Source organism: Procambarus clarkii, chromosome 52 (genome assembly GCF_040958095.1).
Source record: "Procambarus clarkii isolate CNS0578487 chromosome 52, FALCON_Pclarkii_2.0, whole genome shotgun sequence".
Classification (NCBI taxonomy): Eukaryota; Metazoa; Arthropoda; class Malacostraca; order Decapoda; family Cambaridae; genus Procambarus; species Procambarus clarkii.
The window spans coordinates 2,067,911-2,081,439 of NC_091201.1; positions in this window are offsets into that span (position 1 = coordinate 2,067,911).

Sequence of the window (13,529 nt, forward strand, 5' to 3'; positions counted from 1 at the left end):
GAAAACAACTTTCTACTGTGCACTGCCACACAAGGGCAGGGATGGGTTCATAAGTGAGGCAGCTTAGAAGTAATATAAATAACAATTGTTCTTCATTCTTTAAAATGGACAAGCAAATTTTGGAGAAGATGTGTGTACATTTTGTCAATCCCCCAATAATCTATTTCAACCCTGGATTTAGGTCACACAAGACTTGATAATGGTCCAGGGCGGACCCTCGTGGTCTCCTCATCTTGTGGTGTGGGGTTTGGTCTTCATATTGGTCTCAGTTCATTTAATTGAGCATATTTTGATCTTGAGGTTAATGGGTCTTTATTTAATGATTTCACCAAGTACTTTAACATTTAGAGTAATTATCAATTAACCAAAAAAGTAATAACTGATAATTGTCACTTCACTAATTATCAAGGAAGTATCTAAGCTCTTTTGTTTTATATTCTTGAGTTGTCTCCTCTTGGTCAAGACAGTAATTAGGAGAGTAATTACCTCTTAATGAGGATTGGTGGCAGACTTAACATTAATTCTTACATATAATTAGTCACGTCGTAACTTCCCAGACGGTGACTGAACTCTCCTCTAACTGTGTCTTTCACTGCCTGGGTGATGGTGTAGTTAGTCTTGGGTGTGTGGATACCACCTTGCTGGCAAGGCTAATTATCAATGTTGACATTGATGAGAGACAGAGACAGGTTGATGTGGCAGAGGCTGTGAGTGACTGTCATGACAAGTGTGAGGCCAGTCCTCATGACAAGTGTGAGGCCAGTCCTCATGACAAGTGTGAGGCCAGTCCTCATGACAAGTGTGAGGCCAGTCCTCATGACAAGTGTGAGGCCAGTCCTCATGACAAGTGTGAGGCCAGTCCTCATGACAAGTGTGAGGCCAGTCCTCATGACAAGTGTGAGGCCAGTCCTCATGACAAGTGTGAGGGGGGGGGCGAGGGGGGAGGGGGAGGGGGGGGGGCATGCAGTAGACCCACAATAAGGTGGTTAACGCGCTGTTTCGCTTGAGTGGTCACGCTGGTTGCCCACTCTAATGCTCACTTTCACTTGTGAGGGTGGCAGACTGTCCCGGTTCCAGCACCCCCCCCCCATCATTCCCTCTCTATTCCACCCTCACCCCCTTCCACTCTCCCCTCACCCCCTCCACCGTGGAAACCAATTATTGAAATTCCAGAAAATTAGAGAAGCTGGAAGCTGTAGTCCCCAGCACCCGGGTGCGGTCACCCACTCATACACTGTCCTGCCTCCCTGTCACCTGTCACCTGTGCCTCTTCTGTACCTCTCTCTCTCTCACTCACACCACATGTATTCTTTGTAACCCAAGACAGGTATTCTTAGTAAACAAACAACCCACAATGAATTAAAGCCACCCCCCTCCCCCCAACAGTCCACAAGACGAGCCAATGTGTCCTGGGGGAGATGTTTGTGACGGGGGTGACAGGAGACGTCTGGGGGGGGGGGGCGCCTTGGGGAGCACCTCAAGGTAAACACAGCCAGCGGGGCCACACTCACTAAAACATGGAACACGCTGCCCCAGTACACCTGCCCTGTGTATTTACACGTTCATACGGGTATTTGTGGAGAGCTTGCAAGCAGGTGGGGCTGGGGGGGGAGAGAGAGAGAGAGAGAGAGAGAGAGAGAGAGGAGAGAGAGAGAGAGAGAGGAGAGGAGAGAAGAGAGAGAGAGAGAGCGAGAGAGAGAGAGAGAGAGAGTATGTGTGAGACAGAGAGGAGAGAGAGAGAGAGAGAGAGAGAGAGAGAGAGAGAGAGAGAGAGAGAGAGAGAGAGAGTGTGTGAGACAGAGAGAGAGAGAGAGAGAGAGAGTGTGTGAGACAGAGAGAGAGAGAGAGAGAGAGAGAGAGAGAGAGAGAGAGAGAGAGAGAGAGAGAGAGAGAGAGAGAGAGAGAGAGAGAGAGAGAGAGAGTGTGAGACAGAGAGAGAGAGAGAGAGAGAGAGAGAGAGAGAGAGAGAGAGAGAGAGAGAGAGAGAGAGAGAGAGAGAGAGAGAGAGAGAGAGAGAGAGAGAGAGATAGAGAGGAGAGAAGTGAAGAGAGGGAGAGAGCGACCACAGTTGACCAGAGGAAATACCATAGGTGGACGTTGTTGCCAGCAGTGGTTGCATATTGCTTTCCTGCAACCCACCTCCTCCCCCCCGTACAGTCCCCACCTGCCACACCCACCTACATCCTGCCCTGCTGAAGGGGGGAGATCACTCGGACCCCTCTGTGAGGCTGGGGGCATCCTGGGGGCATCCTGGGGGCATTCTGGGGCATTCTAGGGTAGTCTGGGGCATCCTGGAGCATCCTGTGGCATTCTGGGGCATCCTAGGTTAGTATGGGGCATTCTGGGGCATCCTAGGTTAGTATGGGGCATTCTGGGGCATCCTAGGTTAGTATGGGGCATTCTGGGGCATCCTAGGTTAGTATGGGGCATTCTGGGGCATCCTAGGTTAGTATGGGGCATTCTGGGGCATCCTGGGGCATTCTGGGGTATCCTGGGGTACTCTGGGGCATCTTGGGACATCCTGGGGGCATCCTGGGGTATCCTTTGGGCATCCTGGGGCATCCTGATGTATTCTGGAGGCATCTTGGGGCATTCTGGGGCATTGCGGTTCATGTCACACTCTACATTCTTCCTTCTCTCTCTCTCTCACTCTCTCTCTCTCTCACGTTAAGAGGCTTCGCAGCTGAGTGGACAGAGCTTGAGGGTCGTAGCCGTAATGGCCCGGGTTCGATCCCCGGCGATGGTGAAAACAAATGGGCAGAGTTTCCTTCACCCTGATGGGCCTATTCACCTAGCAGTAAATAGGTACCTGGGAGTTTGACAGCTGTTAGGGGCTGCTTCCTGTGTGTGTGGGAGAAATATTATTATATTAAAAATTCGGTTCTGAACCCTTACATTAGAGAACCGAGGGGTCAAAGAGGCGGGGCCCAGGAGCTGACGCCTCGATCCTGCAGGCACAAATAGTAACCCCCCCCCCAGGAACTACCCAGCCATACCCCCGTGGGTAGTAAACTACCCATTTCCCAACGTTACTACCCAGTTCATTAAATATATATTAATTAAAATAACTTTTATTATTCTGGTCTTGGAGTTAAATTTAGAGTGTAGTAAACATGGCGTCAATAATTAACTAAACCAATACACATTGTTAAAACATTTTTAGGAGAGTGAGTTTCGTGGAGATATTTAATGTCGGGATTAATTATTCCTACTATGAGGCTACGGGAATATTGTTATTATTAGTGTGTGTTGGTGTGTGTTCACACCCTCCCCCACCAGCACCATGGTCCACCACCACCACCAGCACCACCATGGTCCCCCACCACCACCAGCACCATGGTCCACCACCACCACCAGCACCATGGTCCACCACCACCACCACCACCAGCACCACCACCACCACAACACCACCACCACCAGCACCACCACCACCACCAGCACCATGGTCCCCCTCCACCACCACCACCATGGTCCACCACCAGTACCATGGTCCTCCACCACCACCAGCACCATGGTCCACCACCACCACCACCACCAGCACACACCAACACCACCACCACCACCACCACCACCAGCACCATGGTCCGCCACACCACCACCACCATGGTCCACCACCACCACCACCACCACTGGTCCATGTCCACCACCACCACCACCATGGTCCATGTCCACCACCACCACCACCATGGTCCACCACCACCACCACCACCACCATGGTCCACCACCACCACCACCACCAGCACCACCACCACCAGCACCACCACACCACCACCAGCACCACCACCACCAGCACCACCACCACCACCACCAGCACCACCACCACCACCACCACCACCAGCACCATGGTCCGCCACCACCACCACCACCACTGGTCCACCACCACCACCACCACTGGTCCATGTCCACCACCACCACCACCACCATGGTCCACCACCACCACCAGCACCATGGTCCACCACCCACCACCACCACCCCCACCACCATGGTCCACCACCACCACCACCACCAGCACCACCAGCACCACCACCACCAGCACCACCACCACCACACCACCACCAGCACCACCACCAGCACCATGGTCCACCACCACCACCAGCACCATGGTCCACCACCACCACCAGCACCACCACCAGCACCACCAGCACCATGGTCCACCACACCACCCATGTCCCCCACCACCACCACACCATGGTCCCCCTCCACCACCACCAGCATCACCACCACCACCACCACCAGCACCATGGTCCCCCACCACCACCACCACCAGCACCATGGTCCTCACCACCACAGCACCATGGTCCACCACCACCACCAGCACCATGGGTCCACCACCACCACCACGCACCATGGTCCACCAACCACCACCAGCACCATGGTCTCTCACCACCACCTAGCACCATGTCCACCACCACCACCAGCACCATGGTCCACCACCACCACCAGCACCAATGGTCCTCACCAACCACCAGCACCATGGTCCACCACCACCACCAGCACCATGGTCCACCACCACCACCAGCACCATGGTCCTCACCACCACCAGCCACATGGTCACCACCACCCACCACCACCATGGTCCTCACCACCACCACCAGCACCATGGTCCACCACCACCACCAGCACCATGGTCCTCCACCACCACCAGACCATGGTCCACCACCACCACCACCACCATGGTCCTCACCACCACCACCAGCACCATGGTCCACCACAACCACCAGCACCATGGTCCTCACCACCACCAGCACCATGGTCCACCACACCACCAGCACCATGGTCCACCACCACCACCAGCACCATGGTCCACCACCACCACCACCAGCACCATGGTCCTCACCACCACCAGCACCATGGTCCACCACCACCACCAGCACCATGGTCCACCACCACCACCAGCACCATGGTCCACCACCACCACCACCAGCACCATGGTCCACCACCACCACCAGCACCATGGTCCACCACCACCACCACCAGCACCATGGTCCCTCACCACCACCAGCACCATGGTCCACCACCACCACCACCAGCACCATGGTCCACCACCACCACCATGGTCCTCACCACCACCAGCACCATGGTCCACCACCACCACCAGCACCATGGTCCTCACCACCACCACCAGCACCATGGTCCTCACCACCACCAGCACCATGGTCCTCACCACCACCAGCACCATGGTCCACCACCACCACCAGCACCATGGTCCACCACCACCAGCAGCACCATGGTCCCTCACCACCCCCAGCACCATGGTCCACCACCACCACCATGGTCCACCACCACCACCATGGTCCTCACCACCACCAGCACCATGGTCCACCACCACCCACCAGCACCATGGTCCACCACCACCATGGTCCACCACCACCACCAGCACCATGGTCCTCACCACCACCAGCACCATGGTCCACCACCACCACCAGCACCATGGTCCTCTACCACCACCAGCACCATGGTCCTCACCACCACCAGCACCATGGTCCACCACCAACCACCAGCACCATGGTCCTCACCACCACCAGCACCATGGTCCACCACCACCACCAGCACCATGGTCCTCACCACCACCATCAGCACCATGTCCTCACCACCACCAGCACCATGGTCCTCACCACCACCAGCACCATGGTCCACCACCACCACCAGCACCATGGTCCACCACCACCAGCAGCACATGGTCCTCACCACCACCAGCACCATGGTCCACCACCACCACCATGGTCCACCACCACCAGCACCATGGTCCACCACCACCACCAGCACCATGGTCCTCACCACCACCACCAGCACCATGGTCCCTCACCACCCACCAGCACCATGGTCCTCACCACCACCAGCACCATGGTCCACCACCACCACCAGCACCATGGTCCACCACCACCACCAGCACCATGGTCCTCACCACCACCACCAGCACCATGGTCCACCACCACCACCAGCACCATGGTCCACCACCACCACCAGCACCATGGTCCTCACCACCAGGTGTGGCAGGTAAAGCCTTCACTTCCGCCAGGACTGAGGGGCTTCTGCCAGTGTGGCGTGGGGCTTCACCACGGCCCTAGACACGCGGCCTACCACAGTGTGGCACCATGGTGTGGTCACAGTGTGGCCACCATGGTTGTGGTCACAGTGTGGCCACCATGGTGTGGTCACAGTGTGGACACCATGGTGGGGTCACAGTGTGGCCACCATGGTGTGGTCACAGTGTGGACACCATGGTGGGGTCACAGTGTGGCCACCATGGTGTGGTCACAGTGTGGCCACCATGGTGTGGTCACAGTGTGGCCACCATGGTGTGGTCACAGTGTGGCCACCATGGTGTGGTCACAGTGTGGCCACCATGGTGGGGTCACAGTGTGGCCACCATGGTGTGGTCACCATGGTGGGGTCACAGTGTGGCCACCATGGTGTGGTCACAGTGTGGCCACCATGGTGTGGTCACAGTGTGGCCACCATGGTGTGGTCACAGTGTGGCCACCATGGTGGGGTCACAGTGTGTGTTAGTGAGTGGATGTATGGTGTGGCTGGGGCAGGTTCTCTGCACATATTTGGAGTTGGATATTACGACTTTTAATACCGAAAATATTCCAATTACTGAAAACGGCGATGGGTCATATTTTGCCCAAACCCCCCTGCAGTTTTCAAAATATTTGTAATGTTGGAAATTTTACTCCTGAGCGTTATTTTTGAGCCGAATTCTGACTCTCTGCACCTATTTTCAGTTTCAAATTACGACTTTATGTACCAAAAATATGCCAAATACTGCAAACGGCGATGCGTTATATTTTGCCCAAACCCCCCTGCAGTTTTTAAAATATCTGAAATGTTGGAAATTTGACTCCTGAGGGTGATTTTTGAGCCAAAATGCTGACTCTCTGCACCTATTTTCAGTTTCAACTCACCACTTTATGTACAGAAAATATGCCAAATACTGAAAACGGCGATGGGTCATATTTTGGCCAAACACTACTGCAGTTTTCAAAATATCTAAAATGTTAAAAATTTGACTCCTGGTATTAACCCTCCATTTTGTGAAGGACGGAAAGTTTATTTTCGAACATTAATATATTATACAGTCCATTGAATTTTAAAGAATAACCTTTAATAGTTTCCTTAACCATAGGCACTGGTATTTCATTCCTTATCATTCATCTTTATCTGTTTCCCTTTACAGTAAAAATAGGGTAGTCGTTCGATTAATTTAAATTAATCTATTAATTAAATATCAATAAATTAATAGAGAGTAAGCTTTCTTACCAACACAAAATTATGGTCCTTATGGAACCGGATATATTACAACTAATACCATAATCATAACTAATTACTGTGTGTAGTAATCTAGGCTAACCACATTTTATTAATTGTGGCTACCAGCAGTGTACCACATAGGTCAACCTAGTACACACCAATTTATTTGCTGCTTATATCTCATGTATAAAGCAGCACTAGTGGAACACAGTCAATTACCCACAACACTCAGACCTATACCTCACACTGAGGTAAGAATCTTCAGGGCACCAGGAGCAACAGCTCAAAACTTACATTCAATTTACAGCCAGACCATACAGGCAAAACCTGGCAAGAGATGGTGTACACCTGTCAGGTGAGTCTAGGTCACATGTAGTTGACAAGTTGGTCAACACAATCAACCACCATAAAAGGCTGTGGCTAGCAAGCCAAAATTAACTGTACATTTGTATTTTCACCTGTGTGTGCAAGTGCACATTTATATAAACTATAAAATCTAAAAAACAAAAACACAGCACAACTATATATTCACATTATTGCACTATAAATTAATTTATGCCAACCTTTATTAGGTAGGAATTTAGGCTGTGATTGTGCTGAGTTTTGCACAAATACAGACTAAATAATTTAGTAGTTTCTTAGGTAGAAATTTTTTCAACTAGTCTTGGACTTGTCAGTAGTGCATACATTATTCATTCTTGTGCTGACCCTACCAAGGGTGGGATTCAAACTTTATAGTAACTCTGATTAGAGTATATACATATTAACTATTTGTGTACTCATTATTTGTGTGTATGAATTTTGAGTGCTGCTGAATGATCACTATTACATCTTATGGTGATAATGAAGAGCTAGCTAGAAGAAAGTTAATGGTGACATTCAAACACTGCTCAAAATCCTTAGCTACTTATTGTTAGGTAGGAACATTTAACCTCGAATGAGCAGAGTGTAATTCAGCCAGATTAATTTAGGCTATATTCAATTTACTTCTCTACTAATGAGCAAGTACCCAAGCTACATTAGTAATACTTATAAAATTCCTATGAAACTTGGACTTAAAGCAACCATGGCTACTCCTGAACAGTTAAGGAGAACCTATATTGGCCTTAAAGGTCATTTAACCTGACTAATTAATAAGTCTGATACTTTGTCTAAAGCAACTCCCATTGATTACTATCAATTAGAAACATCATTGAGAGTAGCAAATCTCAAATTTGATCAAGTCAGATCTACAAGCCAGTCTTATCTCAACATACTGAATGCAACTGCAACTGATCCTGATGAAATAGATCAAATTCTAGCAGATATTTCTCAGTATGAAGATGAGACTCAGGATAAACTTGATGTACTATCCAATATAGTAAAAGAACATAAATACAATGCAAATAATACTATGTCTCAATCCAGTAATCAATTACCTGAGGTTCGTCTGCCTACTTTAGACTTACCTACATTTGCAGGGCTGGATGAAGAAAATTGGGACACATTTTGGACTTCATTTGAAGTTCATATACATAAGAAATCTTCTCTTGACAGAGTTTCTAAATTCTCATACCTGATTAGTCTTCTCAAAGGGAAGGCTAAAAAGGTCATAAATAACCTAGCTCTCACTGAGAGTAATTATGAGGAAGCTATAAAACTGCTACAGTTGAACTATTGCAACAAGGAGTTGAGTATAGCTAACCTTTATTACCAGTTGCTGGATCTGAATGCACCAAGTAACAGACCAGACTCACTTCAAAGCTTCAGGCTAGAAGTAGAGTCTCTAGTGAAGGCCTTAGGTACTAAAGTTGATGTACCAGCCTCAGAATGGTCAATTAAGTTACTTTTACAGAGGAAATTACCTCGAAATATTTTAGCAGAAATCTGCTCACACTATAAAACCGAGTTTCTCACTTTCGAGCAAATATTCGAGGGACTGAGAATAACGGTTAACAGGTTGAAAACTCATGATAAGATTAAACCTGAGTCTAAACCACCTAATATTGACAACTCAGTCAAACCCAAATCGACTTTGAATAAGTCCAATAAATTCAAACCTAAGACTACTCCATCCACTGGGAAAGGGAGTGGTAGTGTAGGCATTTATTCAGTATCTCCCTCTGACGTTGCAACTGATGTTCCTACTAAAAGGACAAACTCAGCCAGAGAGAGAAAGTGTCTGTTCTGTGATCAAGAACATGTCACCTACAAATGCACTGTTTATCCTAACTTTAATACTAGGATTAAACGGCTACAAGAATTACACAGATGCACCAAGTGCATGGGTTCTCATGATCCCAATAAATGTGTAGTGCAACTACGTTCATGCAGTAGATGCAACAAAGGTGTGCCTCATTATGCCTTATATAGAAAAACTTCTACACAATCTGTGACACCTAGGGAGGATTCTATGAATTCTACCACAGTACAATATTGCAAGGTACACCAAGAAATAAATGTACTTGATACTGAGTCAGGCAATAATACCACTCTGCCTACGGCTCAACTCAAACTAATTGATAGGAAGTCCAGAGTTAACACTAGAGGTCTCTTTGATCAAGGATCACAGAAAACTTTCATCACGCAACAATTAGTCGAGCAGTTGAAATTAAAACCTACCAAAAGTGTGGGACTGAATATTTCTGGGTTCTTGACTAATAGTGGACCTCGTGAATACCAAGTAGTCAAGGTGTTAGTGAGACTTGGATCTTCCACTAGTCCAATACAAGCGGTAGTAGTAGATAAACTTCCTTCAGACCTGCAGGTCACAGGACTAGCCCGCACTGCGAGATATCTCAAACGTAACCGCATGAGGCTAGCAGGTCACAAAATAAATTCTGACTGCCTAACAGACGTTGGTATCCTAATAGGCGCTAACTATTATTACAAATTTATAACGGGATGCACCAGACAACACGGAATGAATTTGTTGTCATCTGCTGGAGGCAAATTGCTTACTGGACCGGTGCTTTTCCAACAAAAAACAGCGTCAACCAATAAACTAACAATTCAATAGTGGCGTGACTAGGCTTGGAACAGTCACCCACTACATTCCAGAGAAATATCTGAAGATAATGAGTCTGATCCACCTGTACATCGTCTGTGGGATTTAGGCACTTTAGGTCCAAATCCCTGAACAACCAAGCCCTGATGATACGTGGACTTACCAGCAATATCTGGACACAGTTGTCTATAAAGACAAACAATACTGGGTGAGACTGCCATGGAAGTTGAATCATCCACAACTTCCAGTTAATTATTTCATGGCAGCCTCTCAATTACAGTCCCAATTATTACGGCTGAAGAAACAGCCAGGCAAATTGAACATGTATCATCAATTAATTCAACAACAACTCAATAGTAAATTTATCGAAGTTGTTGATAATAATGACCGAAAAACAGGTCACTATTTACCCCATCATGCTGTGGTGAAAGATTCATTGACAACACCAATACGTATTGTCGTCAACTGTAGTGCCAAAGTGAAGGCAAACAGCGTGTCCTTGAATGAATGTCTCCAAATGGGACCTAGCCTGACACAAAGGCTACATGACGTGTTGTTACGATTCCGCACTGGTATTTTCGCTTATACTGCTGATATCAGTAAAGCTTTCCTTAGAGTAGGCTTACAAGAGGAGGATCGTAATTACACCAAATTTCTCTGGATTAAGGACCCACTGGATCCTAACAGTGATGTCGTAACCCACAGGTTTGCCTCTGTGCTATTCAGAGCGACTTCCTCCCCGTTTCTACTTCAAGCCACATTAGATACACATTTGAAGAAGTCAAATAGCCCTTATAAAACGGAGATCAGTGACAACTTGTATGTCGATAATTTCCAGGGAACTACTAATGACAAATCCAAATTGGTAGAAATCTACCATGAGGCTAACCGTGAGTTGTTAGGAGCCAATATGCCACTACAATCATGGGCCTCAAACAACAAATCATTAAACCAGATAATCGAGAAAGAATTTCCGGGTTATCAGGTGCCTAATCAATTAAAAGTTCTGGGCGTGGAATGGAACACAGTTACTGACGAGATGAATGTCAAGTCAGTACAAACCAATAATTCAACCCTTTCCATGAGAAAATTACTCTCGTTTGTCAGTCAACCATTTGACCCCTAGGGCTTACTTAACCCTATTTTAATAAGGGGCAAACTCCTCATGCAGGAACGCTGACAGAAACACATGGGATGGGATAATCCGTTGCCAATTGAGTTGCAAGATAAATGGCAAATACTCGCAACAGATTTCAATCAATTAAGTGTTTTGAAATTTCCTCGTAATGCTTCAGGACAAAACTTACCCACAAATTTGCACGTCTTTTGCGATGCCTGTGGCAAAGTGTATGGCGCTGCAGCCTACTTAGTCAATAATGCACAATCATTTTTACTCACATCTAAAGCAAGAGTTGCTCCAATCAAGAAGAGATCTTTACCTCAAATGGAGTTAACTGCATTGCTGGTGGGAGTACGATTGGCTCATTGCCTGACCAGAACACTCAATAATATCCACTTTGGTGAAATCGTAGTGTGGTCAGACAATGAGGCAGTCTTACAATGGGTAAAACATAATAACAATAAAACTCCCTACGTTAGTAATCGTGTTAGGGAAATTCATAAATTATCTGCTGGATATAAATTCAGACATGTTCCCAGTAAGGACAATCCTGCAGATTACTTATCACGAGGATTCACCTTAAAACAACTAATCAAGTCTTCGATGTGGTTTAACGGACCTTCATGGCTTGTTAGTGGTCAGTGGCCCAAACAGAACCCACAAGTCATAGTGACCAGTATCACTACTCCCATGAAAGAACCAGAACCTCATCGAATCTTAGCTATTAATCCTCACAATTATTCTAACTTGAGTAAGTTATTAAGAGTGACAGCACATGTGTTTGACTTTCTTGCTAAGATAGGAATCAGGCATAAGTTTCCCAATCCTATCCTCTACTGGATCAAACGTGCACAACAAGAGACATATGGAAGTGAATATGAAAATCTTCCAGATAAATTAACCAAGTCTCTAGGTATCTGGTATGATGCCAACACTCATAATATATTAAGGTGTGGAGGACGTTTGCTTCATGCAAAAATTGATATGGATACAAAGAATCCGATCCTTCTACCACGTCACCACATTATTACAAAACTTCTAGTTTTACATCACCATTAATATGGTACTTTGCATGGTGGAGTGTTAGACACTCTCACCGACCTTAGACAGAAATATTGGCTTCCTCAAGGTCGTCAAACAGTCAAATCAATCATTAAGTTCTGTGTAATCTGCAAAAGATACGACGCTCGAGTGTGTCCTTACCCAGGACCTCCACCACTCCCTAAGGAGAGAGTAGTGCATCTTCGTCCTTTTGAGACCACTGGTGTCGATTACACAGGAGCCTTGCTTCTCACTGGCACTCCAGATAAGATACCAGTGAAAGCTTATATTTGCCTCTTCACGTGTGCTACCACACGAGGCGTACATCTAGAAGTGACTTCTGACATGAGTGCCGAAGCCTTCATCCAAGCTTTTCGTAGATTTGCAGCTCGCAGATCCTGTCCCAAACTAATGATATCTGATAATGGTTCAAATTTTGTGGCAGGAGAAGCCTGCCTACGAGAGATATGGAATCATCCAGAAGTACAGTCTGTCCAGCAGAGACGACAATGCCACTGGAAATTTTTAGCTCCCAGAGCCCCCTGGCAAGGTGGGTTCTACGAACGTATGATAAGGACTGTTAAAAAATGTTTAAGGAAGACCTTACATCGACAGAAAATTAGTTTCTCTGAACTCCAAACACTCGTCGTGGAAATTGAGGCGCAAGTCAACAACAGCCCATTAACTTACCTGTCAGATGACTTCTCACAGAGAGAACCCCTGAATCCCTCACACTTAATACATGGAGGTCTGCTGAGCCCTCTGATACCTTTGGCAGAAGAGGATCCCGTTGACCCTTCCCATGTAACCAGGAGTGACTTAGTGGAAAGTTACTAACATCTCTCGAGAGTAATTGAAAGGTGGAATGAGGTGTGGACTCGAGAGTACCTCACAGCTCTACGAGAGTACCACTATGGAGCTTCGAGCCCCTATAATAAGGTTCAACTCAAACCAGGAAACCTAGTGTTGATTGACAGTGATGGACCCAGGTCAGAATGGCCTATAGGCAAGATTGTCTCTATCTACCCAGACCACCAGGACATCCTGAGGGTAGTACGGGTTTTGTGCCGAGCCAATACTACCCTAAAAACATTAGAGAGTTGGTACCTCTCGAACTAGCAGAACAAG